Source organism: Antechinus flavipes, chromosome 2 (assembly GCF_016432865.1).
Source record: "Antechinus flavipes isolate AdamAnt ecotype Samford, QLD, Australia chromosome 2, AdamAnt_v2, whole genome shotgun sequence".
Classification (NCBI taxonomy): domain Eukaryota; kingdom Metazoa; phylum Chordata; class Mammalia; order Dasyuromorphia; family Dasyuridae; genus Antechinus; species Antechinus flavipes.
This window is the reverse complement of record NC_067399.1, coordinates 21,719,163-21,743,866: the sequence shown is the minus strand read 5'-3', so window position 1 is coordinate 21,743,866 and position 24,704 is coordinate 21,719,163. Positions and strand designations below refer to the sequence as shown.

General features: G+C 42.6%; 1 protein-coding gene across 1 annotated transcript in view; it reads right to left on the bottom strand.

Moving 5' to 3' along the window:
• The window catches only part of EXOC6B (exocyst complex component 6B), a 507,603-nt gene that overhangs the window by 170,707 nt on the left and 312,192 nt on the right, over nucleotides 1-24,704 (bottom strand). The window lies entirely within an intron of this gene.

Genomic DNA, 24,704 nt, shown 5'->3' with positions numbered 1-24,704 from the left:
CTCCAACCAGGGGATATATCAGACTGGGGCATGCTCAGGCAGCCGCAGTGATGAGCTGAAAGCTGGGGGCCACCACCACCTCCCGGGTCCCCTAGGCTGTGTTGATATCAGAAATACCCAAAGGGCCCTTGGCAGAAAAAAGGGCAATCCCTTCCCACATCAGCCTTTGGTTCTGACTCAGACTCTCAGGGTCCCAAGGATAGTGGCCAATTCTTCTAAAAATCTTTTCCCCTGATGTTCTTTAACCATTTGCCTATTAGGGAATGGCTCATAGTACCACATTTTATATCAATTTCCAGACATTTATTAGTGATATTTAATGTAAATACTTCTACTCTTCAGACATTTTATCTTCTCTCCATTGATTTCACTCCAATAAAAGCACCTAATTTTATATAATAAAAATTGCCAATTTTGCCTTTTAAAATTCTCTGTAACCTTTTAGGTTATAGATTAAGATATTTCCCCATGGCCAAAGTTTTGAAATGTTTCCATGCAAATTAGGCATCCATTTTGATATTGATGTATAATAATGCTTTGAAACCAATTTTTGTCAAACAGCTTCCTGGTTTTCTCATTTTTCTTAAAAAGAGTCTTTCTCATAGTATTTTATTTTCTCCTAAATTTGTCAAACATTAACTTACTATATTGATAGGGTTCTGTTTTTTGCTGGTGGCTTCTTTCTCCAGAATTCTTTTTTTATTTTTTTAATCATAACTGAAGAATTTTGATACTCATCAATAATACAGCCTGAGTTCAGGAAATACTAATTCCCCAATTCATTCTTAATTTTTCTTATTATTTCCTTGAGATTCTAAGCCATTTGTAAATCTCTGAATTAAAAGAAAAACCACAAACTTTTTAATCTAGTTCTATAAAATATCTCAGTAAATGGACTGGTATTTGATTTGATAGCTATAAAAATACATAATATCTGTTTTGGTTATATTGGCCCAGTCCAACAATGGGCCTAGAATTGATTTTTTTCTGATGATTTAAGCCTTCTTTTATTTTTGTAAAGAATGTTTTATACTTAGCTGCATTTCACCTTTTCTGAAATCGATGTCTTTAATTTGGTTTTATTGCTACTTAACATTCCCAGAACTATAATGAAAAATAGTGAGGAAAGAAGGAATCCTTGGTTTTCTCCTATTTGTGAGACAAAAAAAAATTCTAAGAGTTCATCTACTGAAAACAGAGCAAGATACCCTGATCTGCACAATGATCCAAGACAATTCCAAAGGGGATGTGATGAAAAATGTTATTCATCTCCAGAGAGAGAGAACTGAAAAACTAAGTGTAGACTGAATCCCATTCTTTTATTTTATCTTTCGTGTGTGCGTGTGTGTGTGTGTGTGTGTGTGTGTGTGATGATTTCTTTTGTTAACATGGTTAATACAGGAATATCTTTGTAGAACCACATATATAATTAATATATTGCTTGCCTTCTTAAGGGTGGGGTAAAGGTGTGTATGTGGAAACTTAAAACTGCACATTTTTTAAATGAATGTTAATTTTTTTTCATATAACTGGGAAATATTTAATAAAATAAAAATAGTTTCAAAGTTGTTGTGTGTGTGTTTTTTTTTTTTAAGTAGAAAAACCAAAACAGAGCAAGAATCCATCTAGTCAATCTCCCTATTTCAGAGGTGAGAAAATAGAAGCCCAGAAAGCATATGATTTGTAGAAGAATACCCAGCAAGTCTGGGCCAAATCTGGGATTAAAAGACCGAAGCTTTGATTCCATATACTATGCATTTTCTTTGACATCACACTGTTTCAAGAGAAATGGGCTATGGCTCTAAAGCACCTGGGATCTCAGGAGACGATGGAATTAAAGGTTGCAGAGAGCACAAAAAGAAGGTTAAAAGTAAATTGTCTAGAGTCACAAAAAAGCAGAATTTGAAAGTAAGCCCTTTGACTTCATAGCCAATTCTGGTTCCACTGAAAGAAGAAGAGCAGGAATAAGGGAAGAAATAATAATAATAACAGCAATTCATGTTTATAAAAGTATTTGCCCAAGGTTATGTAGGTAGAAAATTTCAGACATCAGACAGATGCTTCTGATCATATTAAAGAAGAATGCTTTGTATGATTTCTGGTGTTTTAAAGAGAAACAAGGACTGTACTTTTCAAAGGATTTTTATATAACTATTTAGTGGTTTTTATTGTTTTAAAATTATATTAGTTGCTTTTCTAATGTTGAATTATCCTTATATCTTTGGCCTGAATCCAAGATGACCAAAGTGAATTATCTTGTGAATTTCTATTATCTCCTTTGGAGGATATTATGGAAAAATTTTGAATCAATTTTCATTTAAGATATTGTTCAATAATTTGGGTATGAAAACTTACCAATCTATTAGAAGGCTACTGATATTTATTATGTTTAAATATATGTATTTTTAGAAGCATAGATATTTTAAATGAATTTTTGTTAGATAGTGAATAAACATTTGTAAGTGTTTACTCTCTAGCAGGAACTTTCTTCCATGAGCGAGAGATCCAAGGAAAGGCAGAAAACGGTCTTGCTGAGAGATAACATGCAAACAGCTATATGTGTACAAGCTATTTATAGAAAAATAGGAAAGAGTCAATACAGAGAAGCACTAGAATGAAGAAGAATTGGGAAAAGATTCCTGTGAGAGATAAAACATTATCTGGGACTTGAAGGAAGGCAGAGAAGGTAAAGTGGGAGGCAGAGCTGAGATGAGGTGAAAAAGCATTTCACATGTGACAGACAGCCTGTGAAAATAACTTCAAATCAATGGAGGGTATTATTTGGAGAACAGGACAGGAGCCGGGATCATTGGGTCACAAAAATAGATGAGGAGGGTGGGAGAAGACTGGAAAGGTAGGAAGAGGGCCTTGAAAGCCAATGTACTTCACCCTGGAGGTGACAGGAAGTCAGATTTGTTTTAATATTGCCTACATTCTCTCAAAATTCCTTCACTGTTCTTTTTATAATAAAGATTTTTTTTTCCCTCAAAGATAAAGGAAAAAAAAAAAAAACCAGAAAAACCAATTAACACATGGAAAGAATTTGACATCATATACAATATTCTATATTTGAAGACTCCCACTTCTATAAAGAACTAGAGGGAGATATATTCTTATGTCTATTTTTGCTGGGCCAAATATGCTCTTTATAATTTTGCAGCAATTTCGATGGTTTTGTGGTTAATTTTTTTATTTGCATTGTTGTATTCACATTTCTCTTTTCATATATCACAGTAATATTTCATGACACTCATTTCCCAAAATTTATTTAATCATTCCCCAATAAATGGGCAAAAGGATAAGGACATTTTGGTTATTTCTATAATCCAAATCATAGAGCATTATTAAATGCTATTTAAATTTTGAAAAAGTTCACTTGCAAATGCATTGGACATAGAAGATTATTGTTTGGCCATGCATTTATGGCATACTTATGTACATTTTGTGAGATTGTATTGTGTTTATTATGTATAGTTTTTGCTTAAGTATTTTTATAGACACTTATTCATGATCGCTGTTGGTATATAATTATGTATAGTCTTTGAGAATTCCTTTTAAAGTCTTCTCGGTTGTGAACTTACTAAGCTCAATCTTTATTTTTATTTTCTACTTTTTACTGATGAATTTTAGCTAATAGTAAATAAGTTTTGTTAGAAGTTTAAAGAAGAATTTTATTTAATTTTGTTTTATTAGTTTCATGGCCATTTTATTTTTTCTAATGTTCACATTTTCTTGTGCACTTTTTTAAGAGCAGTTAATTTGCTTATTTTATAATCCTTTTAATAACATGCTCAATTCATTAATTTTTTTCTGTTTAAATAGTTAAGAAAAGTTTAAAAACTTTCTATTTTCCATTGGGGAGTGCTCTGTCTCTCATAATTTTTGGCATGTCAGATTTCTCTGATTTCTTCCTTGTCCCCCTCACTGTTCAAGACAAGAATCTTCACTTACTTTCTGCTCTTTTTTGCTTTATTCATCGTTTTTAATTGCATTCTCATCTGTAATTCCACAAGCAAACCACAAGGAGTAATTAAACAATGGGAACTATGGTAGGTGATAGTATTACAAAGAAAAAAAAAAAAACTTCCCCATCTTCAAGGGAATCAAAAGGTATACATCAATACACACAGGACAGTAAATATGAAATAATTTCTCCTATTAGTGACTAGCAGAATCAGGAAAGACTTCTTCTATGAAGAAGCATTTGGTTGTAGATTTGACAGGAGATCCTAAGCATCACTGACGGGATTTAAATTTGTCCTCCTGACCTGAGGTAAAGCCGTATTTATGCTCCCTTGGCTATAGAGGCAAGCACCGTACAAAGTGCTGGGGAGACAACTTCCAAACACCCCTATGGGCCATGGGAGGGCTTGGAGGAGAGGACAAGAGGATAGGAGGGGACCCAAGAGGGACATCAGACGGAGCAGCCGAGAGCCTGCGGAGGCCAATCCCAGAGGGCTAAAAGGAGAAGAAGGGGAACAGAGGGGTGGGGGTGGGGGGGGCGCTTGCAGTGCCAAAGTGGGCTTCATTTCTGATGATGGAGCTAACAGGGAGCGCCTGGAGCTCCCTGAGGAGGGGAACGCAGGGAGCCCCCTTTGGAAAACAAGAGGAGTGAGCAAGGAGCCAGCCACTGCAGGTCATCAGGGGCGGTACGAGCGTGGACAGAGAGGAAGTGAGACGTGGTCTAGGGCAGAGCAGTGGGCACAGGGTCAAGAAGACGAGACTTCAAGTCTGGCCCCAGGTATTTACTGCGCTGTGACCCAGACAAGTCACAACTTCTGTCTGCCTCAGTTTTCTCATTTGAAAAATGAGGATTATACTGGTACCAACTTCTCAGGGTTGTTATGAAGATCAAATGAAAGAATATTTATAGCTAATACAAAATACATGAATGACAACACACAAATAACATATGAAATTGCTCACCTTAGCAAGGAGAGGGGAGGGGAAGGAGAGAATGGAATTCAAAAATTTTAAGATGAATGTTAAAAACTTTTTACCTATAATTACAAAAAAAAAAAAACCTTTAAAAATTCTATTTATAAAACATTTAGCAGGTTGTCTGGAATATAACAAGCATTTAATAAATGTTTGTTCCCTTCCCATCCCATACATAAAATATGCTGTGAAGGGAAAATGACAAAAATCGCCAACAGATTATAGAAATTGGGTGAGCATACTGCAGGGAGCGAGAATTCTATGAAAACTGCAAACAGAAACCTGCAGGGATCGGGATGTCCCAAGAGTAATTGGAACATTGAAAAGAAGGGAGAATTTGGGTAGAGGGAAAGTTCTGGGAGGCAAATCTGAGAAATAGGGCACGTGATCTGAGATGTTCCCAAACCAGTGGCCATCATGAGAATGGAACTCAGAAAGGAGACTGGGGCTGGATCTACAGATGGGTAATTCCTCTGAACAGAGCTGAGAACTGAGCCCGGGAGGGCTGATGAGATCACTGAGTGAGAGAATGTAAAGGGAAAGAGGAGGACTAGTAAAGGGAGTAGGGAGGATGCTCACTGTCCACGGGAAGGTCACGGATGCAGGCTCAGTCATAGATTAAGGAGCAGCTGGAGAATCAAGAGGACGTTTACTTCACATTCCTGACATCTCCTGCTTTTCCCTGCGCCCATGCTGCAATTCGGGGCCTCTGTCCCATAATGCTACTGCCCTGTCTCTACAGGACTCCTTCCTCGTGGGGCTCAAGGATGGCATGCTTTCTGGACACCAAATTGCTCAATAATTTGGTCCTCGCCTCCCCTACCTCCGATACACCACGTAGTTAACTTCAATTGCCCCTCCCTTTACTTATGGGGAATACCCTGTCTAAAACGGAGAAGAGAAAGCCAGCCCAGAATGGGAGGTCAGTGACCTGCTTTTCAGTTCTTTCTTGGAGGACGATCTTGTGGCAGGGGCTTTCAGTTCTCCCCCACTCCCAACCCAGGCTGTTACTGCATTGGGGGCTCAGATCCGTTTCTCTGGGGTGATGTGAGGCAGCTCGGCTCCCCAGGGCAGTCTTCATTTTATTGTCTTCTTAGGAATCTGGGCCTATACTTTTGATCCTGATTTTCAACGATCAGGAGGAAGTAGTTAATGGAGTGGAAATGATGGAGCCTCATGAGGAAGGGATGGCTCCATTTAGAGCTCATATTAGACAAAGAAAAAAAATCCAGGCAAAATCTCAGATGAATTCTAGGTTTAGGGAGAGCATATTTCAAAGGGTTCAATGAAAGGATAAGATTAAAATTCTAAAGGAAAACCAGCCCAGAAGGCTCTGAACAGTGAAAGTGCAGGGCAGCAGGGAGGCTTAGGAAACAGAGCAGCAGCCCTAGATTCCGGAGGACCTGCTTCAATCTGATCCCAGACCCTGGCCAGCTGTGTGACTTTGGACAAGTCCCTGAACCCCGATGGCTTTCTGTCCCCCTCACCTCCCACCCCACACAAATGAAATTCTAATGACACAAAAAGCAAAAATTATGAGAAGAAAACGGCTCGGACCAATGTGGCAGCCCAGGAACTTGCTGATGGCTTTAAGACTTCAAGGACAGAACTTGGCCTGGTCCCAAAGACTCCTGCAGAAGAGCCCTGTCCCACATGAGCAGCACCGAAGTCTGTGGACGCACGGCTCACGCAGACCCTCGTCACCTCTTTCCTGAGACACTCCCCCCTCGTCATCCAAGGGAACCGATCCCATTATTCCCCAACCTCCTATTTGGAATAAAATTATTTGTCACTATTTCACCAAACCAACGCTCTGGGCCGAACAGAATGTCCTTCACAAAGTGGCTCCAACCACACTCTTCGGACATGTCTCCCAGGATTCTCCTTGGCATCTCTCCTGAGATGGGATGAGAGAGGCCAAATTGGGCCACTGACCCGTTCCACACTGTGGCTGCCTTTGGGCCTTTCACCCACACTGTTCCCCATGACTGGAAAGCCCCCGGCCACCGCTCCCGTCTCCACCTGCTGAAACACTGCCCAGCCTGAAAGCTTCCACTCCCATTCTGTCAGAGCCACCCCCACACCACCCACACAAAGACAGTCTCTTTTCTCTGAGCTGTCACACAACTTTAATCATACCCTTCCTATGCATTTATCACATCATATTTATTTATATTCATGGTATCTCCTTTTTGATTCAGCCCTCCTTAAGGCAGAGACTTGTTACTGACTTGTCTCATCACTCAGAACCCTCTTGTGTGCACCTAGCGAGAGCTTCGAAAGGATGCTGCCGGGGGAAGCTGCGCCCACCACACTATACCACCCAAAACCTCGCACAAATGAGAATAACAAATGAGATCCGCGCTTTGCCCCTCCTCGAGTCAGGCCCGAGACTCACTAATTTACGGACAGGGTCTGAGAAGGGGAGGGTGGACAGGAGAAGGCAGCACCTCCACGCATCGTGCTCTGCAAATGATTTTCCCTCGTTCCCCCCCCCCCCACCCCCACCCCAAGCAAAATTCTACACAAAGCACGTCTTGCTCATGACGGGTCATTAAACCAATATAATATATACAAAAGATAGCAATTTATCATAATCACGATCCCCAGCTTCATCATCAGACATGCAGCAGACTTAGTGTATCTGGCTTAAACTCGCTTCCAAGGCTGCTCTGTCTCATTTACAAACGGGCCCTTGGTGAGAACTCCACTTATCTATTCCTTGACTCTGACGGAGCTCCAAACTTCCACACCGAGAGTGCGTGCTACAAATTACTTTGCTAAAATCCTGTAGTAACTACAGAATCATCAAAGATAACAGAAATAACGAATTAACTAACGAAGTGCTTCTTAGAGAGCCTTGAAAACTAACTCTTGTCAAACCCTTGTCAGCTAGAAGAACGACTTTTCTTTCAAATTGGGCAGTTCCTAATGATTCCAAAAGCCAGTTTTATACTCATCCACTGCTGAAAAAATTTACTTTCAAGTTTGAGTGCTTGACTCCAGTTAGCTAATGAGAAAGAAGACAAAGCATTGTGCAAATGCCACATAGCCCAAACAGAGTCCCTCTGTGTCCGGATATTAATATGCTAGAGGAACAACCATTTGAGAAACAGATGCGCTCCATGTCAATCAGTTAAACTTTAGAAATTAAGGAAATTCATGAGCTTTGGTTATTTTTGTGGTGCCAATTTCTTAGGCACCCAAGTCCCATCTCGCTCTGGTTGAAAGCTTTAAAAAGATACGATTCCAAAAACAGAAAACCATCAACCATAACAAAAACACTCACTCTTTTTGTCTCTCTCTCCTTCCCTCTTCCTCTCTCTCTCTCTCTCTCACACTCACCGCCACTCCACCCCCCATTAAAAAACCTTACACTCTATGATATGGTCACTGACTCTGCCCATATTTCTCAATTTCTAAGATATAACTGGGATATCCCAGATTGCTTATTAGACTCTTCTATCTTGTTCGGTGACTTGAATAAATATACTGTGTGTGAAGAGCTTTTCAAAACTTTAATTCCTGCCTGTAAATGCAAGCTATTATTACAGCTTTCAGGTAGATGTTGAATTTACAGTCTTCCCTAATCCTATGACACAGTATCAGCTTCATTTGGACTTGATGGAAACTCTTATGAAGAACAGGAAAACTGTATCTCTTATTCTATGTTAACTTTTTCCAAGGAATCACAGTGAACCCGTGTATAAATTTCAAGCCTTTTGACAGAGAGGACTGCTTCCTCATTTTTGGATGGGGACGCTGACATCCAAAGAGACCGAGTGCCTTGGATCCAGTGTTCCCTGTTACAGTACCATCTCCAAACTTTGTCATCTCCTTTCCCCAAATCTGAGGATAGAGAACAGAGCTGAAAAGTGAACTCAGGACTTATTTCAAAGGCTATGCTCTTTTCTGAAATGAACTCTCAGTACTCTCAACCATTACAGTACGCATTTGTCTAAAATGGATCAGAAATATCTGTTACAAATCAGTTCCACTTTAGGGTTGATGAGCTGTGTGTATATGGATGCTCCTTACAGCTGGCCATGATCTCCTTACATTCCGATGAAGAGTAATTATGGCAAGTACTGGAAAGTCACAACACTTATAGCTACAGTCCCAGTTAAATACCACTGAAAAATCAGAGAGCATAAATAATGTCTTAAACACTCAATGATTCCTCAAAGAAGAGTCAAAACTTTGGCCAAAACCTGGGCTCTGACTGTGAGAAATTAAGGCAAAATATATTTTCTACAGAAGTATGTTTTTTGTTGGTGTTTCTGCTCAATTGGGGTCAAGTGACTTGCCCAGAGTCACAGTTAGGAAGTGTCAAGTGTCTGAGACCGCATTGGAACTCAGGTCCTGTGACTTCAGGGACGGCCCTCTATCCACTGCCGCCATCTAGCTGCTCCGTAGAGTAGGATGGACACTTAAACTGATCTGCGATCTTGGGGACTTGTCTGTTCTCTCCAATAACACAGTTCACAAGCCCATCCTGATCTAAATGTCCTTGGTGACTTCTGTCAACTGAGGCAAGCTGCGCCTCAGAGCCCGGTATGGAATGGCAAATGAAGGCCCTGATTCCCAAAGTCCTACCCTGGCATGTGCCAGGAAAGAGCTCAGGAACTTCCTGGGATGAGACCTGCATCAATAAAGCCTATTAATGACAGGTCTGAACTCTGTCTCCTATAGATAAACACATTCCATTCCATACAATGTATGGATTTCAAGATAAAGATTTCACTGTGGGAAAAGAAATCGAGCTCACTGGTCACACCCCCTACACCCCCCAAAGCTATTCTGCACTAAAAGCATCAATTATAAAGCAGCTGCATCTTTCCTGGATGCTGGGCCTCCAATACACACTCAGACCAGAAGCGGCTTGGGTCTGCTTGAGGGCAGAGACGAGTACAGGGCCCACCGGCCATGCTGCGTGCAGAGACACCCGTTCCTCTAACAGACCATCCTGCGGGGAGCTGGCACAAGATCCCCCCAGGGCCTTCTGAAGCACTCTGCAGGTGCTCCGCTGGCCCGGGATGCCCCGGGCGGCCCCCCTCAGCTGAAGAGGACCTGTGCGGTGGCCATAGCTCCCAGCAGGTAGGAGAAGCGTACATTTAAGAAATCCACGCCAGGTTCAGACGGCAAAGCCCACAAGCTTCCGGTGCCTGACCAGCCCCAGTCACCCTGACACAGGGACACCCTTCTGATCCGACAAGTACTTGATGCCCTGGGAGCCTACTCTGCTTACAAGCTCCAGATCACAATTCCAGCCCAGAAAAGAAGAGTTCGGGCAGCTCTGCAACCTCGGCCCGATTCACAGCCTACTGGTGTGAAGCTCGACAGCATCGGTTCACTTCTCCAAGGACAAGCCAGCTGCTCCCATCAGGGCCTGAGACTCTCTTGGGTCATAACACTCTGGACAGCCGGTTCAGCTCAATGGCTGGGAGCTAACACGGAGCCAAACTTCACTGGTGTCTGCTGTTAGGCATCTCTACTGCTGACAAATGATTACTCATGAACCAGGCCTGCAAGGACCCTCAACTGTCACATATTTTCCATTCCCTGCCTGCCTTCATTTACTCATTTGTCAAATGTTTCTTTAGTATCCATGATATTCAACATGTTGGATTTAGAACTCCAACTGTAGAGAGATTTCCTATGGATGGAAAACCTTGTTCCCACTGGTCCTGCTTGTGGAGCACTGTGCTGACTGTATTGATCAATCAATTAGATCAGGTGTTTCAATACAGGGTTGCCTCAGGAAAGACCACTCAAAGGACATCAGACCAGTAATCCATACTGGTGATATTAGAGAAAACTTAACAAATTAAAATGTGTTTGCCTAGATCATAGAACACAGTTGGATGGGCAATACACTGAATTACTCGATCAGTCCATATCTATCTTAAACAGGGACTGCATGCAGATGGATAATGAGCTGAGCCCAAAATCAAAAAAGTAGAAGAGAATGAACCATATTTTTGAAAATAACGCAGCCATTCCAATTATCTAAAACTGCTTCTTAAACTTTTTTTTTAATGGCTCTTTTTCATTTTTTTAATTGTCATATAGCTAATAAATTATAAGAACTAGGAATCAATCAAACAAAGGCTTTCTGGCTATAAATCAAGAATCATTTCCAACATATCATGCCTAAAGTAAACAGAATATGTAATTAAGCTGTTTAAATAAGGCTGGATCAACGCATTTTAGTGCACCTCAAACTCTGGAATGGCCAAACGTTTATAGATGGAATTTGTTCCTTCATTCACTGGTATCCTCTTGTTCTCAGATAGAAGGATGCAAAGTAAGGGCAAAGGAGTAGGTTCAAATTGTTGGGAGCAAATCCAACCTATTTCCTCACCAATTATCAATAAGTACCAGGCCAGACTGGAGCTCAGAGAACAAAATGACATGTTCATGCTGCTCTTTTGTGGCTTATGTTTCCCCCCTCTGAGCTCCCTTTGGGAATAACATTCTTTCCATTGGGAAAGAAGAGATTTTCCATGAAATACAAAGCAGCTGCCATACTGGAAACAAAAAACTGAATAATGGCAGCGTTTTTGGTCTTCTATTATTCTCAAATAGCTAGCGCCATGGCTTAATAAAGAGATGACAATACTCAAGAGAAGGGCTGGTGGAGACTTCCTCCAACTCTAAAGTCAAAATGGATTGCCTTGATTGCTTTCCTGAAGTTTATTTCATCACATGGTTTTAATAGAATATATTTTCATGAGAATTAAGTCCTGGAAAAATCCAGAAAAATGGAGGTCTCCATAGAATTAAAGCTATTATGCAAAGGCTGCTGCCTTTTCCAAGTATCTTAATTTCCATTGACCAGCAGATAAGCTGTTGACCTTTGGTAAATTAAATGATGGCTTTCCTACAAAGCAGCTGTCAATGAATATATATTGTGGTAGGAACACTGGTTTGACCAAGGCAATTAATTGCCTTTAAAGAAATTTCACCCCTATTTGCTGCTTCTATGAAAATGAGACTGACAAAAAAAGGGGCCAAAAGTGCTCATAAAGAACTCAGACTTCCACATCCTCACCTGGGTATGTCACAAGGAATCAGCCACCCATCGTTCTAAAGCGTTTCCTCATATGCACCCCAGCAGCACTCCGGTTACCTGTCTGTCTTCCCTGACTTTTATCACATGAATGGCCTGTAGCTCGTGCCCCTTGGCAAGACCTTTTCCTCCTCTTCCTCCTTACAGATTACACATCGTAGCTGTCTACGCCCATCGTGGCTCTCCCAGTGCCCTTTGTGTAATACTCATTTTCAGTCCTTCAGCAGCCAACGTATTCCACCTCTTACTGTTTTTGTAACCCTGGTAGAATATCAGTATTAAAAAGGAGGCTCTTTGCTTTCATGGGAAGCGTGAAGTAAGTAAAGGAGTTTGACAATTTCCCACGAGTGATCCGGCTATTCTTCTCACCTCCAACCTCAACAGGCTGCCCATCTCTCTTGTCAATCCCAGATAGAGCATGCATTCAGACAGGCAGGCCCTGAGTCTGTCCATTCAAAGGCAAGTGGAAATCTGGCCAATAGGAATTCTTCATCTTTTGGACCTTTCACATCAAAGGGGACAGGTCAGTTTCTCTGGTGATCACAGACCTCTTCTGGGATCTTGATGCAAACAGAATAATGTCACATGCAAATAGCCTTAACCAGTACAAAAATGGAGACATTTCAAAATTCCTTTAAAAATCAAAAAACTAAACCAAAAAAACCCTCTAAAACCTTCTTTCAAAAGGTTAACAGGAAACTAAGGGCCTGTGTTCAAAATCTTCCATTAAGTTACTTGACAACTGATTAGCATACCTTGACAAACCCGATCTATATTTAAGAAAACAAGGTTTATTACAGTTAGGGAGTTACCGTGTCCATGGGATCATTTAGCATTGACAAAGCACTGGACAGGGATGTTTGTAGTCTGAATCTAGTGCTTTGCTCTGTTACTTTCTAACCATACTGGGAAATTACATCAACACGATGAACTCAGTTTCCTCATATGTAAAAAGGAGCTAATACTTGCCCTAAAGATCCTACAGAGTGGTTGATAGCTCCAAGGATTAGGATTATCTAAATTTGTAGTCGGTGTGTATATATATAATAATTCATGAAGTATGTTCAGAAAGAATGTTTTTTTTTTAATCCTGGGAGAGTTTCATCATGTCAGTATTGCCCTAGCTCATCTGCTTCCTTACAATTACCGCAACGCTGCCTGTTCTGGGACGTTTGACCCGATAACAATTCCTTCAGTGCATGTCTCTGACCCTGTCACGGAACAAGAACAAGTATGAGTTGTGGCCAGATCCTGACTGTGGCACTGGCCTGAAAGCTTGAGAAATGAGAGGCTGTTGCTGGAACATGCTCAAATTCACGGAGCTGGAAATTTCTGTCTACATTTGCAAAGGAAATCTGTTGCTGTCTAACTGAGTGACTTCTGAAAGATGGTTCGGGGCTCTGGGAGGAGATGTGGTTAATCAGAATTCTTCTGCACGTTCACAAGTTAAGGAGACTCATAGGAGATTTAACAGTGCCAGTGAATGAAACAAGAGATAAGCATATCATTGCAAAACTATTGTTTCACTTAAGCCTAAAGGGAAAACAAGCTTGAACTGCTATTACAGAAAGCTTTGGAAAGTTTTGTTCAGGAGCAGGAAAGTATAAATTTGTTTCAATGCCTTACCTTTGGAGAGTTGGTATTTCTCCTCTATTTTCCAGAGTTTTTTGTTTTTTTTTAAAGCAACTCCATTTATCTTTTTTTTGCACTGGAGATTTGGCAGGACTGGATTGTAATGAAGTTTTCAGAAGAAAATGTTATTTTTTTCCCGTTAAATCAAACTTCTACTATACTAAGCCAAACATGAACTTGGTAATAAATGAACAAATCACATTACAAAAACTAGGAGATGACAAATCCCTGAAATTTAGGTCATAGTCCTCGGAAGATAAACTCAAAATGTGCTCAAGGAAGGAAGGAAGGAAGGAAGGAAGGAAGGAAGGAAGAAACCATTTATTAAGCACTTAATATGTGGCAGGTATTATGTTCACTGCTTTACAAAATTTTGGTTGATTCTCACAACCCTATGAATTAGGTGCTATTATGACCCACACTTTACAGTTGAGGAAACTGAGGCAAACAGGGACAAGGGGACTGCCCAGCTAGTCAGGGCCCAGTTGTATCCACTGTGCCATAGCTAAGAACAAAGATTTGGAACTGAAAGAGACGTCCTACATCCAATCTTCTCATTATAAAGAGGAGAAAACGCCTCCCTCCTGCAGGATGTGATTCCAAAGTCAGCCCTCCAGCCATCACAAGGTGGGGCTTTTCGAGCTCAGCCCTGGTCCCGCCGGCAGGGGGCAGCTCCAACCCAGGGTCTGCTCCAACCACTGAGCATCTTCCCCCCAGTCCAGGGAAACAGGCAAGGGGCTGAATGGAAAGAGCCACGAAGCTACCACCGAGCTGCTCCACAGACAAATGCCTTCTACTCGCAGTATTCTGTGAAGCAGCAGCTGTTCCTCCGTCTGACTGTCAAGTCCACAAAGTAGCGCGCATTGCTTAAGCACCTACCATATTCTAGGTTCTGGAATGAAACCAGTGAAGAGCTGAGGGCAAGGTTCCCTCAGCGGCCAAAGGCCTGGTCTTCCTGACTGAATCCGGTCTATTCCTTCGGACACACCGCCTCCACAACCTCTCTCAGACATCCAACTAGTTTAACTTCTAGCTTTCCAAAGCTGGAAGAAACGACTGCCTTGTCAAGGGACAAGAACACATCACAGGCAAAACTGCTAAAAACATGGCAGGATGCTGGGGAACAAGGAAAATCTAGTTCTATGCCACATGAGGAACTCCTCCCTCCCTGGAACAGTCCTAAACAAAACCAATCATCCCTGACCCAGTTATTCCTGAAAACTGATTTCTCTTTGGAAGTAACGTTTCATACGGTTGTTGGGTCAGGAAGCAAAACCCAAAAAGTCAGGAGTCCATGGCAAGATCCTTCTGTGCGAATGTCAACCAGGGTCGACCTCGAGTCCATGAGCTACCAAAGTCCACCCAAGCCCACGTCAGGGGCCCTCACGTGACAGAATTAAGTCCATGTGGTTTCCCCTGACCCTCTGCCTACTCAGACCAGTACATTTGTCATTTGGGGAGTGTCTCAACTAAGTTTCCCATGGTGAAGTTTGCCATCGATGGCATCTTTTGGTTTTTTTTAGGGGACAGACTCACAACCTATTCTAACTTTCTTATCAGAATAAACTAGCGAGACGTCTGAAAAGACAGAACAAATGAGGCAATACTCGTAAAGAATTCAGCATAGTGCTTGGCACATAATAGGGGCTATATAATAATAGTTGTTATTATTATGATCATCATCATTGTTGTTGCTGCTGAAGACCAGGATGGGACTTGGACTAAGAAGCAAATGAGTCAATCGGTTGACAAGCATTTCTCAGGCACTTATTAAGTGACACACATTCTGATAAGTATTGGACACTATCATCAACATATATGGATACAAATGAAAATAAACCAGAGATCTGGCTAAATTCTATGGAGAAGGGCAGGTGACAGGCCTCTCCCCCACTCTGGGTACCTTCAGAATTGCTCAACCAGTCACAAACAAGGCTACGGTGCTAATCCTGAGTGGATTTCTCACGCACTGGCTCTGAAGGGCACTACTCATGGTTTTGCATTAAGTTCCCTAATCCCACAGGGAAACAAAACCTCCACTTCCAATCACTGGGCCAGTACCAGAGGGGGGAGGAGGGCGGGGCTGACAGTATGACCCTACATATAAGCCCCACCTGGAGTGAATAATGGTCAGTAATTACATCTGGAGGATGTTTTCCTCTTATGGGTTTTACCATCAATGATACTTCTTTGAAAGATGTGACTTGGGGAGGGAAGAAGGCTTGGGGGGATTGGGGGGATTGGGAACAGCATTAAGAAACTAAATGATCATTGAAAAATGTTTTAAATCAATATTGATTAAGAAAATGCAAATTAAAACAACTCTGAGCACTGCTCAGCTTGGTTAAGATGACAGGAAAAGAGAATGATGAATGTTGAAGGGGATGTGAGAAAACTGAGACACTGATACATTGTTGGTAGAACTGTGAATGATACAACCGTTCTAGAAAGCATATGGATTATCATATCAAACTGTGGATACCCTTTGATTCAGCAGTGTTATCATTACATCTGTATCCCAAAGAGATCATAAAAGAGGGGAAAGGAACCACATGTACAAAAAATTTTGTAGCAGTTCTTTTAGCAGTGGCAGGGAATTGGAAACTGAGTTAAGTTGGGAAATGGCCAAATAAGTTATAGTATATAAATGTAATGGAATATTATTGTTCTGCAAGAAATGATCAACAGGCTGATTCAGAAAGACTTACATGAATTGAACCGAGTAGAACCAAGAGAACATTGTACACAGCAACAAGAAGACTATGTGATGATCCACCACGATGGACTTGGCTCTTCTCAACAATGTAGTAATTCAAAGCAATTCCAATAGATTTGAGATGGAAAATGCTGATCACATCCAGAAAGTGAACTATGGAGACTGAATGTGGATCAGAGCATAGTATTTTCATTTTTTTTGTTGGTTTCTTTTCTTTCTCATGTTTCTTTTTTCCCCCTTTGGTCTGATTTTTCTTTTTCATGTATATAAATATATATATATATATATATATATATATATATAATATATATATATATATATATATATATATATATATATATATATATATATATATATATATATATATATATATTTTATTAAAGCTTTTCATTTTCATAACATATGCATGGATAATTTTTCAACATTAACCCTTGCAAAAGCTTGTATCCCAATTTCCTCCTTCTTCCCCTCACCTCCTCCTCTAGAGGGATGTAAACCAATACATATTAAATATGGTAAAAAATATATGTTAAATCCAATATATGTATACATATTTACACAATTACCTTGCTACACAAAAGAAATAAATCAAAAAGAAATGAGAAAGAAAATAAAATGCAAGCAAACAACAAAAAGTAAAAATGCTATGTTGTGATCCATACTCAGTTCCCACAGCCCTTTCTCTGGGTGAAGTTGGAACTGGCCTGAATCATTTCATTGTTGAAGAGAGCCATATCCATCAGAATTCATCATCATATAGTCTTGTCGTTGCCGTGTACAATGATCTCCTGGTTCTGCTTATTTCATTCAGCATCAGCATGAGTCTCTCCAGGCATCTCTGAAATCATTCTGCTGGTCATTTCTTACAGAACAATAATATTCCGTAACATTCATATACTATAACTTATTCAGCCATTCTCCAACGGATGGGCAGCCATTCAGTTTCCAATTTCTTGTCACTACAAAAAGGGCTGCCACAAACATTTTGGCCCATGTGGGTCTCTTTTTTGGTTTGATTTTTCTTGCACAGCATAACAAATATGGAAACGTGTTTAAAAGGATAGCATATATTTAACCAACATCACACTACTTGCTGTTTCAGGGAGGGGAGAAGAGAGGGAAAGAAAAAAATTTCGAACACAAAGTTTTGTAAAAATCAATGTTGAAAACTTGGAAAAATGAGAAAAAAAGGCTATTGAAAAAATACTACTTAAGAAAAGAATGATTTCTCAATGAAGGGAAAGGGAGGTGGGAGAGAAAATAAAATTGAATTTTTAAAAACCCTAAAAAATTAGATCTAATGATATTAGTGAATAACACTAATATGGGTCAGTCACCATCTAAGGAACAGAGAAAAAAATTAGAAGGTTAAAATTATATCAGTGCTAGCTAAAGAACAGAATTTCCTACCGTGGTTAGTGAGGTCCCATCCTAAAGAATTACCTTCTACTGCTCTCTGAGACCCTTTCCTATTTTGGACAAAGGAAAACTGTGGCTTCTCTCTTCATAAAGTGACTTGGGAATTCCATGTTAAACATGGAGGCAGTGTTAGTTTTTGGCTTTTAGAATTACGAAGCACTTTAACCCACTATTTTCCTTTTCCACCTCAGGAAACCGAGGCCCAGAAAGGACCAGGATTACCCTCGATACACAAAGCAAGTCAATATCAGTCAGAACGTCATCTCTGATTAATCAATGGCAAATTCCTTGCTTCCCCAAATAATCTAACTTACAAGTTTTAAAGGAAGCAGTCAGCAGTCCAGAATAGTCAGGAAGAGGTGTTTCTGGGGAGAAATAAGGTCTAGGAGAGTAAGAAATGGACCTCTAGAAATTAAATCAAGGCCCTTTCTCATGATCTTTCCCAATTTTGAAGCTGAAAGCGACCCCACCAGCCAGCTTTCCCAGTTTCAGGAGAACATAGTTAGTTCGAGCTCTGAAAGGAAGCACAGCACGTCTCCCAAGGGTGGCCCCCAGCTAAGTCTCAGCTGAGTGGAAGGTTCCCCACAGGTGTGACCTAATCCCAGTGCCATCATGTCCTTCTCCCAGAAGGGACTCGGGTACAGGAATGGCACAGGGCTAGAATCATTTGTTAACTGGACATGGATGATGATGGATCACAAGGCAGCTGGGATGGACGCTACTCGTGAACTAGCCGTGGAAATGTCTTAGGCAGGCTGGGTAGTAGAAGGTTTAAAACTGAGGAGGTGAAAAGCTCTAGGAGATACAATAGAGGCGTTCATTGAACCAGACAGAGGTCCCAGTTTCCCTGGCTTCCTCCAAGCTGGCTGCACTGACACAACTGAACCCAGAACCTTCCTGAGAAAGAGCCTGGCCCTGACTCTCCTTGAGGAAACCATGTTTGTGGGCAGTCAGGACAGAAATGGAGCTAGAATGTTGGGTCTTAAGAGCCACTCATCAAAGCTACTCCCTCCCTCCCATGCTGACTTCCCCCAGAGACTGGAAGGTCCATGTTGGGGGACGCTTTGTACCCCATCTAACTTGATGCCTGCCACCGAGCAATTGGCAATGGCTAATTGAGTGCTGGATGGCTTCCATTTTGGAACCACACTAGTGACCCCAAAGAAAAGGTGCTCCCTATCCTCCTGCCTTGAAGATGAGCAAAATAAATGGAAGGCACAGACCTGATAAAGTTCGGATAAATGAAAAGATCACCCTAAACAGAGACTGATGGCCTTCATATCTCCAAGCAATCCAATAAAACTGATGTAAGCATCCATCTTATAGTATTTAAATCACAGAATCTGGAAGCTTCGAGAAAATTTAGACTCACTTTCTCAGATGAAGAAACTGAGACTCAGACCCATAGCAGAACTGAGCTAGAACTTCAGTCTCCTAAGCGAGGCTCTTCTGGCGTGGGTCCAGTGGGAATAACCAAGATCTGCTGTACATCTAAGAAGTTATTCTGTTACAAATTGGTGTTTCTAAAAATCATGATCCTTTGGGCCAGTGGACATTAATATTCCCCTAAAGGGACTTCCTTGGAAAAAGAAGGCAAGAGCTAAGCACAAGTAACAGGCTCCGGCTCTCTGCCCAGGACCTAAGCTTGTCCCGCCCTCCTCCCCGAAGACCACGGCTGGTTCAAAGCACCCTCTAATCCCGAGGCTGTGAAACACGCTGGACAGAGACAACACGCAGGTCATACTCACCGACATTGTCGAGTGGGCAATTACATCCCCCTGGGGAGGACAACAGAGGGAGTGTGAATCAGAGGCAGAGGGGGAAGAGAGCAGAGGGAAGGACAGCCACCGATCCCACAAGGGCCCACAGGGCGGATCCTTCTGGGGGGAAGCGCAGCAGGCACGGGAACAGGCCTCAGGGTGTTTAAGCACCTGTCCTGGGCAACTTTGACCCTAATTTCCCCAAGTTCATAGACAGTGTCAGTGATGACCGGAAGCTGCTCCTCCTGGGAGACCAACAGAGAGGAGATTCTCCAGGGGCCCTGGAAAGAAAGGAGACCGGCCACACCAGGGAGCTGCTGCTGTCAGGGAAGGTTCCATGTCCCCAGCGGCCAGAGCCCGACCCCGGTACTTCCCTGCTAGAGCTGCGCCCCTGCCTGGGAGAAGCCCCTTGACAAGAGCAGTCAGAAGCAGGGCGGGAGAACAACAAGGCAGCCAATGGACGGAGGCCGTGTTTGATCCGTTCTCCTCCGGCCCTCACCAGGGCCCAGCAGAGGTTTCACCCAGGTCCAGCTGCAATCTGGCAAAGGTCAACACAAAAGAAAACTCCTTTGGGGGAAGGGGGTGTGTGTGCAGGCAGAACTCCCTGGGGCCGTGTGCTCGGGGTCTGTGCCCGTGTCGCCTGCACAGGTCACTGTCACCTCCTGACCCCGAGATCCCCTTCCCAAAATGGGTCCTGGGACACACAAGGTGACCCGGGGATCAAAGGAAACCAAAAAACAACAGCCCAGCAAAAGAGGGGAAAAGGCCCACACAAAACTTCCTTGCTTTGTTAGTCTGGCAGCCACTTGAGGTGTTGATAAAAGCCTCCATCTTGGGGCAGTGTAAAGTCAACAAGTCAGCGTGTCTGTGGGAACCCGAGGTGAACCAAAGATAACAAGCCGTTCCCATGGACTTTCTGCAAACACATGGTCTCCTCCGCAGGTAGGCCGGGATCCCTGCGTCACCCACAAGTCTGGCCCAAGGGCTCCTGCAGAATGGCAGGGCAGGCTCCCAGAACGAGGGCCAGGTCAGAAGGGGGCACCCCTGCCTGGAAGGAAGCTTGGGGGGCACCACCCCGGCCCGGGCCCCACGCCGCCCCACCCACTAGCGTGAGGCAGGAGCCAGGGAGCCGAACAGCGACGGGCTGCGGAGCAGGGCCCCTTGGGGCAAGAGCGTGCTCCGTCTGATTTCCAATAATGTGCTATTTGTTTGGAGACATTTGGGGCACTTACTAGACCGTTTTAAAATTGTGGCTATAAACCACCATGAAAGTCCTGTGCGGCGGGGCGCGCGCCAGAGCTCCGTTCACTTAACCGTGAACTCCTCACCCTGCAACATGTGCAAGAGATACACGGGGGGATCCTGGCTCCAATTTACAGGCCCAAATTTGCCATCTTGTCAGAGACGTAAAAATGTACTTTATAAAGACCCAGCTGCAATTTCCCAAGCAGCAAACGTTTCCTTCCTCGGGAACATGAGAAAAGAGCTTTCCTTCCCCACCCCCAAATGCAAGGGAAGAGCTGAAGCCCAGAGAGTTTGCAGAAGAGACACTGGGGGAGGGGAGAGGCAGGAAGAGCTCCTCCCAGATCCTGGCCCCCCAACACACATACACACACAAGCACACAAACGCAGACACACAATTACAATCTCACACACACACAATCTCATACACACACACAGACGCACACACACACAACTAGTCTCACACAATCACACACACAACTAGTCTCACACAATCACACACACACACATACAATCACACACAATTACAACCACACACACCTCCCACAATCTCTCACATACACAGACACACAATCACACAAATTACAATCTCACAATCACACACATTTTCTCTCTCACACACACATGCATACACAGACACACAATCATTCACACAGTTACAATCTCACACAATCACACACAGACACAGTCACACATACACCATTACAATCTCACATAATCACACACATACTCTCTCACGCAATCACACGCACAAACACGTAAGTTGCTCAAGGTCACAGGGACAAATCTGCGCAGAGCTAACACTGAGCGACAAGTAGAGGAATAAACCTCGTCTCCAACACCCTCCCCCGGCCCTCTTTGGGGCAGGGGCAGAACCCCAGCTCGCCAAGGCCCAGGCGCCCTCGCGGTCCAGCGAGGCCCATCCCCAGCAGAGCTGGTCCCCAGAGGACAGATGCTTCAGCTGAGGAAGCCCCCACAACACAAACCAGAAGAAAAAAGCCTTCAGGACTCAGAGCAGGGACAGAAAAGGAGCCGGGGGCCTCAGAATAACCAACATTAGCCACAAGCTCCACTTACCTCTCAGAACTCTGAAGGGTGAAACTCCTGCCCAGTGAGCAACAAGGGAAGGCGCTACAGGAGAAACTGAGTCTGAGGTTGACAAAAGGAAGAACCTGGGCTAAAGGCGGTACATGGATTCTTCTCGGAGTTTCAGATAAAAAAGGGGGAAGAACTGGTTTCACCATTCATCCAAAGGAAAAAAGAATCATCATTTCATGGAAACATTTGCAGCACTTGTGATAAGCATTTACAGACCACAATGGAGACCACTGCCGCTTATGCTGTAACATTACTTATAGAGAAGGACAAGGTAGAGAATGCTTCAAAAATCCAATAAACTCCTCCCCCAAAATAAAAAATTGTAATAGTTGATTGATTTCTGTACAAATAATGGCAATAATTTAAGATAGCAAAAATATGTGGGAAATAAAAAGTATGAAATGAGAGAAGTTAAAGATCTGCAGACTATTCAGACACTTTTCACCTATGTTAGGAATATTTTCTTCAAGAAAAGCACTGGAAACAGAATAAGTCAAATAATAATACATAAAAGGAAAGTGATCCGGTTTTAGTAAAAAGGAAGCAAATAATTAATATGGAAGTTCTTTGTGAACCAGTCTTCTATGTACAATCAGACCGACAAGTCATTGCCAAATTAGGAGGAAAGTGAGATCTAACTTGCAAATGAAAGAACTCCAATTTTTTGAACAAACAATTTGCTGATGCCAAAAATGGAAAATGGATAAAAGAACAGATATTAACATGAACTGCATCTATAATGCGCTATGTCTCCAACCAACAAAAAGATTAAAAAAACCTAAAACTATATTAGACAGCAAACCCCCGTTTCCCTGTCAAGAGTAGAGAGATGGCAGCCAAGGACAACAATGGTTAAATCTAAAGTTCATTTTTAATGGAATCATTTCTTATGGAAGAAGATGATAGATAATTATGAGTAACACTGCCTCATAAACATGAGAAACAGAGAAAGGAAAATCAAGCTTTTAAAAAGCCCATAATTCTACCCCACCACACCCACAATTTACAAAAAAAAAAAAAAAAAAAAAAAAAAGGATGGCTGGAGAAATCAAAGTAAAAAAAAAAAAGTCATCCAAAGGACACTTAAAGACAAAAATAGGGCTATAAAAATTATATGTCTTCAGGTTTTCATAACAAACTCTTTTTTTCATCAATGACAGTGGAGCCACCACTGATATACTATGGCAAGAAAAATGGTAAATGAGAAAATACGGGAAAAAGCAGTCTACAATTATTTATTCTATTATGTGAAAAAAATGGACTAGACTAAGATATGGAACAGGTGTGTCCTAGAGATCACAAAAGTGATTGATTCTCAAGGTTTCTCACAGGGAGTAAAATTCTTGAGAGGGGAAAATAGCTTTCTAGTTGGTTCTTTCCCCAAAAAAGGTAATAAAGAGAGTCTGAACAGTAACTATAACATGTGTCCAGTTTCCTGTGCCTAGACATTACAGGAGAACGCCCTACGCATGTCTTAGGGGCTCCACGCGAGTGTGAGAAGGGAGGCTCTTTGAAAGGATGCGGTCACACAAGTGACTGAGGCTCAGGGCCCGCGAGCCCACCATACTAACCACTCCCTGACCGCCTCTGAGAGAGGCGCTTTGCCAGCGGACAGCTGCGTGGCCAACAGCAAAAGGACTACGAGACTCCTGCATCCAGCTCCCACCACGGACAGGGAAGTCTGAGGGAGCCTTATTCTGGGCTCACTCCCTTTTCCCCTCCAAATGATCTCACTTCGTGATCTCCGCAGCTTCCCTACACTGATCATTCCCAAAGCTATCTCTACTGATTTTCAAAGCTGGCTGTCCAGCCCGGCTCTCTCTGCTGACCTGCAGTCAGAATCGGCCTCTTTGGAGACCCCAGACTCGACATGTCCCCTACCTCCCAGGGCCACAGCCTCCCAACCTCTCCATGTCCAAGTTGGGTAGCCAATGCCCCTCAGTTTCAGCTCTGCAATCCCCTTCTCTGATGCTGCCCCCACAGCCCCATCACTCACACTCTGTTACTGCTGGGGGAGGGCTCTGCCTGTCTTGAGTCTCTCCCCATTCCAATCCATTCAGTCAGGAAAGAGATTTCTAAAGCCAAAGTCTGACGATCATAAACCTCACTGGCTCCTACCCCCTTAAAGAGCAAAATCAGAATTCTGCTGGCTTTCAAAGCCCTTCACAGCCTGGCTCTTCCACCTTCCCAGGCCTATGCCTGACTCCCCAACACATGCTCCCCCATCCAGTACCACTGGTCTCCCGACCACTGCACCAAGACTTCAGGCCGTTTTCCAATGTTCCTGGGCTCTGGAATGCTCTCCTTCTTCATCTCCTTCCCAGGCTGCCCTAGTGTCCTCCAAGTCTCAACTATAATCCCACATTCCACAGAAAGTCCTTCCAAGTCCCTCCTAACTCGCAAGCCTTCCCAACCATCCTGCAAATGCTCACACGGCTGTTTGCATGTGCTCTCCTCCCATTAGTCCAGGAGCCCCCCAAGAAATGGGACTATCTTTTGTCTTTCCTCATATCCCTGGCACTTAACCCAGGGCTTAGTATACAGCAAAGATTAATAAATACTTACTGACACGAGAGATAACTAAGTTCAATAATCCTTTAACACTAAGTATAAAATGGAGCCATATGCTTCTCAATGGTGCTGGCCACTATCCTGGAGGATTATGGTCAGTGATCCAAAGAGGAGAGATTCCCATCTGTATGTTTATCACTAATTGCTCAAATCCCATAGTGCTATTCAAAAAAAAAAAAATCAAACCATTATTTTCTTCAGAGAGAGAAAAAAAAAAAAAAACAGGAAATGATGAAAAATGTCTATTGTCCAAACA